The sequence below is a fragment of the Phaseolus vulgaris genome, chromosome 2 (genome assembly GCF_051622355.1).
Source record: "Phaseolus vulgaris cultivar YP4 chromosome 2, ASM5162235v1, whole genome shotgun sequence".
In the NCBI taxonomy this organism is placed as follows: domain Eukaryota; kingdom Viridiplantae; phylum Streptophyta; class Magnoliopsida; order Fabales; family Fabaceae; genus Phaseolus; species Phaseolus vulgaris.
In genome coordinates, this window is record NC_143499.1 from 14,838,890 (window position 1) to 14,846,380 (window position 7,491).

A 7,491-nucleotide genomic window follows, 5' to 3' on the forward strand; every position below is an offset into this window, starting at 1 on the left:
TCCTTCTTTGACGTTCGCTCTTGGGTTCCTCTCTGTTCAAGGGCTCCTTCAGAGGAAAAGTGTGAAGTCCTTGGGCGTAGCGGCTGCTGCTCTGTCTGCGAAATCGAACGGGATGAAGGTGGTTGATGATTGCGGGTTCACTACGAAAACGAAGAGGAAGACTTGGGTGCAGATCTCTCACTTCGGCTGCGGGTTGGGTGCATTGCATTGGATGCACATCTCTCACTTAACCTAATGTCAAATTCATTAAGGACAGTTTAGTCTTTTCCTATCTACAATCGGGTGCCAATTTGAAATGATCGGGTGCAAGAAGAATCAACCTTCCTATTTCTATTAAGCTCACCACAGCCTTTTCAAAAGAAAATGACAAAATTACTATTGATAGGAATCTGTTTTCATCGTGTTTCTGTAAACACTTATTTAAATTAGCACATACATCAAACACTGAGGCATCTAAATTGAAAACTACAGACAAAAAACATAATATAAATTTCAATGCAATTTTATAATACATATTATTAGTCATTCTTTTTACACAATATAATTTCCTCAAGTATCAAACACGATTCCTCTCTCCTGCAGAAATTACCTTTAGAAATCGAGATTGGATCAAGTTAGTTTAGTTATATTAATTATCATTTCTGTTAAAAACTATGCTTACATATTCATAATGTCAAAATTTAGTATCCATTTCAGCATTTCTTATGATAAAATTTCTACAGTCATTGTCGGATTAATTATTTGAATTTGTGTTTATGATGTAAATTGAAAACTTGTTCCTCCATACACAAGAAGTTCTTTATTTTTGTGCAACCTTATAAACATGAGTGACTAAAGATTCCTTATCATTTACAAATTCATGTTCATTTCAAAAGTGGATAAAAGTTTCTACAAAAATTGTAAATCATGTATAGTTTTTAAAAGGATAAAACATGATGTGGAAAATTCATACTAGTATTTATGAGCGTGGCAAAAAACACCAAACATCATTAATAGTTATTCCCATTTACTTAGTATATAAAATGTAAATTTGGTATTTTAATCACATACCATCATTATATTCCATGTTAAAATACACTTTTCTTACAATGATTCTTACCTATTTACTACAGTTAACCATGCAGGAAACAAGTTTAACATCAATGTCTTTTATGTCATTTAAGAAAATCATTATACTTGATCAAATTTAATTTAGTGTTTTAAGTAGATCAAATCTCGAACCACAACTAACATGAGATCATAAACTCGCATGTCCTTTCACCTCTTTTCTCACTTGTAGAGCTCAGTCATCCTTAACTTTAAACAACTTGAAATATGTGTCCTCAAATACATATACACTTATTTATATGTTATGTTCAATTTATCATCTCATTCCAAATTAATTCCACATTATAGTATAACAAATCAACAAAAGTGAACAAAATAAACTATATTCTTTTGAATAAAAAAGATGAGAGAAAACATCATTTTTTAACTTCTAGAAGAATGGTCACATTATTTTCTGTAATGTATAAAAGGATTAATTAACCTACAAGGAAGAGTAATATTATATATATATATATATATATATATATATATATATATATATTTAATAAAAAACACTTAAAAAATAACAACTATTAAAACCATGATAGGAGAAGACGTAAATTTCTTTAAAATGTAAATTGTAACATCATAGTTTTCTTTAAGTATCTCTCTTTGTTTCTCACTTTCTCCCTTTTTTTAAAGATTTTGTCTTCATACTTTATCTACGTCAAAATCTGACTACATGCCACAGTAATTGAGAAATTATGGATCATTTTTATTCTATTAGAATTTTAAATCGAATAAGTTCATATTTAATCTAAAGATCCTTTATTCTTTGTCAATTGAGAAAAGTGATCATCTGTCAGTTGAGAAAAGTGATTTTCTCAACTTATTTTATTATATACTTAAATTTGTGATGTTTGCATAATTTACTTTAGGTCTCTATATTTTGGAGTGGTTCCCTTACTTGAGCTTGAACTTCCAATGGAATGAGAAATTTAAGGTAAGGGAAACTAACTTTAACTTTCAATAGTACCCCAAGCTAGAAAATCTGGATGTGGAGGGGGACGTGTCCCAAGTTTCAATTTTTCTTGCACAGGGATGTTATTTGATAAAATTATTTGATTACATGTTGTGTAAACATGTAGAAATATTATATTGTGATAGTTTGGTAATTAAGTGTTTTTTATGTTGTAGTAGATCAAGTAATGAGGAATGCATATTTTTTTTTTCCATAAAAGATGGATGAAGTTTTGAAAGATTATGATTATTTTAGCGGAGGTACTATCCTGGGAAAGGAAATGTTGTTGTAGATGCTTAAAATCACAAGGAGATATAGGTATCAACACTTAAGGCTAGATAAGTTTCAATAGTTTGAATTTGGAAGGTGTTGTACCTTCCTGTCACATTAGTTGTAATAAACTTGTTATGATTGATGAATTTCAAGAAAAATTAGTAAAGTAATTTGTGGACTTGAATTTGAAGAATATTCCAAATTTATTAAATAATGATAAAACTAAAGAGTTCTTTGTAGGAAGTGAATGAAATCCTAAGATTTATAAACAAAATATGTGCGTCAAAGAATGATAAACTGAAGCAGATGGGTTATCTAAGAGAGCCTAGTTTACATCTAAGTATGACCCATGGTGATGGATATCCAATAGGAGAGGATTTTATTAATGAAGGAAGAGGATTTTCACCTACACATTTGAAGTTCTTCCTTCTAGTCTTCTCACAAATTAAAAGAAGTCAAAGAGAAGATCAAGCCTAAAGATAAAGAAGTCTACAAACTCTCAAATAATAGGCTTCATTTTGAATATCTCTCTTTAAGTAGAAAATATATAGAATAGTCTTTAGGAAGGTGCTTAGAGGGAAACATAAGAAACCTCTTTTGTAAAAACATCCTTAGTTGTAGTTTAGAAATAGTAGAAGCTTAGGGGGGTGTGAACTTAGTAAGGGATGCTAGGGGGAGTGTAGATATGAGCTAGGAGGTGCCAAACTAGGAAGGAAAGTCACACTTCCTTCATGCACTAGTTGGCGCCGAAATTACATGTCATTTAGGGGGCACATTTGCATTTGATTAGCTTTGCATTTCAGCACCTTATAGGCTATAAATAAAGGTGCTTAGCTTGTACAAATGAGATTTGGAAATTGTAGTAAGAAAACTCTACTCAATTTGAGAGAGAAATTGGAAGAGCTTTGGTGCCTTCATCAAGTCTTATCTTGGGTGTCTATGGTGAACCTCAAGTGGCGGCAGCTCACTAATCTTGGAGTATCCACACTCTAAGTGGCGTGATCACTCACCTCTCCTTCCATCTCCATAAGTTTTCTATTCTCAAGCTTTGTTTCCTTTTCTTGTTCTTCATTTCAGCTTACTTGTTCTTCAAATTCTGTTAGGTCCTTTGGCTGCAGTTTAATTTCTGTTCGGTAGTTTCTGTTTTTGGCTGAATCCAATTGTTAAATTCTTCAATTCTTGTTGTTTGATTCTATTTGACAATACATGGACTTCCATGTGAGCTTTGGTTCGGTGCAAAGTTTCGGTGAGTTCTTGAATTAGAACATTGATCCAATTCTAATTAAAGTGCCAATTCATGACCAACTCAAGTTGTTCCTAAGAATGTCAAAGAATCATGTATTCTTGCTATTGCATTCACATCATGTGGTATCTAGAGTTTAGGTTTTGTGTTGCTTAATTTTTGAGTTGTGTTGCACTTTATTTTCAAGAGCTTTTTAATTCAAGTTGTTTACCATTCTATTTTAGGCTTTATTTTGAGTTTCCTTGCTGTTTTTTCTTTTGTTACACCAAGTGTTTGTGAAAAGGTTTATGACACTCATTATTCATATGAGTTTGGCTGCTTTTTGGAACGACATTCACCTTCCTTAAGCTGACCTTAAGCTTCCTTTTACTTGTTGTTATATCTTGTGATATGTCTTCTAATTTTGTAATCATGTCAAGTTTTGTCTTAGTCATGTTATTCCATAATTGTCATTACTTCTTGTAGTACTTTTATTGCTTTGATTGTTTCTTGCTTTGGTTTACTCTCTGTTTTTGAGTTTATTGCTTGATCCTTTGTGCATTTGCATTTTTAGATTTGAGTTCATGCTTGTATTTTCATTCTATACAAGTTCCTTTACACAATTTCCATTATGTCTTTGCTAGTTCATCATATTGTTTTTCATTCCTAAATAGGATACTCTGTTTTCTTACAAACGTGCTACTGTTTTCAATTTACTGCAATTAATTGGCTCACTGGAAATTTGTGAAAATTTGGATTTACGTTCTTCAAAGTGTTACAAAACCATAGCAAAAAGAATTACTCAAAAATTCCAAGTACACAAAAAATGATAAGTAAAATACGGAAAGTGTACAATTCTGCCGAAAAAAATACGGTAATCTGGCAGCGATTTTGAAAAATTTATTTCTCTCAATTGGCTTACCGTTTTTACCTCATTCCAGTGCCATTATTGAGTTGAGACATTGAAGTTTCTGTGGTTAATTTTTCACATTCCAGTTCGCTTTCAATCAGTACATTTAAATCTGTAAACATAGCACAGTTTGCATAAAAAAAAAAATATTTTCCAGTAGCTTGTTTTTTGTTTCTTAAATCTACTCTAGTACTTTTCTCTAGGACTCTTTTGGTGTGCCTTCTTTCTTCATTGAGTTCTTTATTTTCTTGCTTGTCTTTCATTCATTAATCTTTGATTGCAATTACCTTTCCTTGCTTATACCTTTGCTTGTTTGTCATTCTTTCTTCTTTGGTTTTGTGGTGAAGTACTTTCAAGATTTTGTGCTCTTGCTTTGGCATTTTTCACTTGAGGTTACTAAGGCCTTGAGATAAGCTTGATGCAGAGAGCATTCTTTCTTTGAGAGTGAATTTCAGTGACCACTTCACTGCGGTTTTGGTTCCAATTTCTTTTAGCTGACTGTGTTTCCTAACATTTGTTTGCTGTTTTGTGTTTGCTGTTTTCTTTGATAAAATGGCTCCATATTCTAGTGAGGAATCTTGCAAGCAGAATTCATCTTCTAAAGCTTCTCTTCGTGGTGAATTGCTGGAAGCTCAACACCATATTAGAAGATTGGAGGAAAGGTTGCAAAAACTGGACATGCAACAAGCTGGACCGTCTAATGCTCACAATGCAGTACACCGTTCACATAGACATTCATCTAGGGGTTCTTCCAATGCTTATGGCCGTGAAGATGGGCGAAGAAGAAGGGAGCCAACACACTCCTTTCATGGCTATGATCCTAGAGGAAGAGACCACCGTGACAATGGCTATTACCGAGAGGCTAAAGCTAGACTTCCTTTGGTCAAGCTTCCAAGCTTCAATGGAGATAGTGATCCTAACATCTATCTAGATTGGGAGGCCAAGTGTGAGCAGATTTTTGATCTACATGGGGTCCAAGATGAGCATAAGTATAAGTTAGCTACTTTAGAATTTTGTGATTATGCCATGCAATGGTGGCATGGACTTGTAAAGGACATTATGTTTCACAAGGGTCCTCCCGTGGACTCTTGGAACTCTCTTAAGTTTCAAATGCGCGCTAGATTTGTACCGCCCCACTTTAGGAAAGATCTCATGTTGAAACTCCAACGGTTTCAACAAGGCACGCTAAGTGTGGACGCTTATTATAAAGAATTAGAAACGCTTTTATGTTAGTTAGAAATACGTGAGGACGACGAAGCTTTGATTGCTAGGTTTGTTAGTGGGCTAAGAAAGGAAATCCAAGATATTGTGGAATTACAAGAGTATTCATCATTTGGGTCTTTAATTCATCTAGCAATGAAGGTGGAAGCCCAACTTGCTAAGAAAAACTCTTTTAAAAACTCTCCAAATGATGGTTACTACTCCAAATCTTGGACAAACAAAAAGTCTTTTTCAAAATTTCCTTCCCAAGATTCTTCTTTCCAACCCAAGGAATCTAAGCCATCTACTTTTAGGCCTAAATCCCCAACAAAAACGTCTAATAAAAAATGCTTTAAATGTTTAGGATATGATCACATAGCTGCAAATTGCCCTTCTAAACGAAATATGTATATGCATGATGACATTGTAGTTAGTGAGCATGATTCCGACTCACCTAGGCATTCTTCACCTTCTAAACCATTTAGTGAAAATGAGAGTGTAAGTCCTTGTGAAGGTGACTTGTTGATGATAAGGCGTATGTTGGGAACAATTCCAAAATCTTTGGACGATACTCAAAGAGAAAACATTTTTCATACTCGATGTCTTATCAACAACAAGTTATGTTCCTTGATTATTGATGGAGGAAGTTGCACTAACGTGGCTAGTACAAGAGTAGTGGAGAAGTTAGCCTTACCCACTATCTCTCATACCAAGCCTTATAAATTACAATGGTTAAGTACCGAAGGTGAAATAATGGTTAACAAACAAGTCCTCATTAACTTTACAATAGGAAAGTATAAGGATGAGGTTTTATGTGATGTTGTGCCCATGGAAGCAACTCATCTTCTTTTAGGAAGGCCTTGGCAATATGATAAACATGTTTTACATGATGGCCTATCCAATACTATGTCTTTTTCCTTCCAAGGGCGCAAGGTTGTCTTAAAACCTCTCTCTCCCAAAGAAGTTCATGAGGACCACATCAAAATGAAAACTAAAAGAGAAAATGAGAAAGAAAAAGAAGTAAGTACTTTACCGAGTCAAACCATTTTCTCCACTAAATCCATCATGTTGACTCGTGCTATGCCTCAAATGGATCCTCCAAGGTCTTATTCTTCTTTATCTTTTTCATTACCTAAGGTTCCTATTGCAACACCAAATTGGTTAAAACGTGTTAGGGATGATTTTTTACCTCCTAATGGGTTTCACCATTTAAGAGGTCTTTTTCCAACAGATATCATCATTCCCAAACACATTTTTCCAACTTGGTCAGTTTTTCAAACCTCCTTTTCTGCTATCCCACCATTTGCTAAAGCTAAGTCATGTTTATCTTTGTCTTCAACTTTTACTTGTACACATAAACTGACTTTGTTACGTGCAGGGTTTCAGAATTCGAGGTCGAATTCTCTCCAACTCGGGGAGTATGATGGATATCCAATAGGAGAGGATTTTATTAATGAAGGAAGAGGATTTTCACCTACACATTTGAAGTTCTTCCTTCTAGTCTTCTCACAAATTAAAAGAAGTCAAAGAGAAGATCAAGCCTAAAGATAAAGAAGTCTACAAACTCTCAAATAATAGGCTTCATTTTGAATATCTCTCTTTAAGTAGAAAATATATAGAATAGTCTTTAGGAAGGTGCTTAGAGGGAAACATAAGAAACCTCTTTTGTAAAAACATCCTTAGTTGTAGTTTAGAAATAGTAGAAGCTTAGGGGGGTGTGAACTTAGTAAGGGATGCTAGGGGGAGTGTAGATATGAGCTAGGAGGTGCCAAACTAGGAAGGAAAGTCACACTTCCTTCATGCACTAGTTGGCGCCGAAATTACATGTCATTTAGGGGG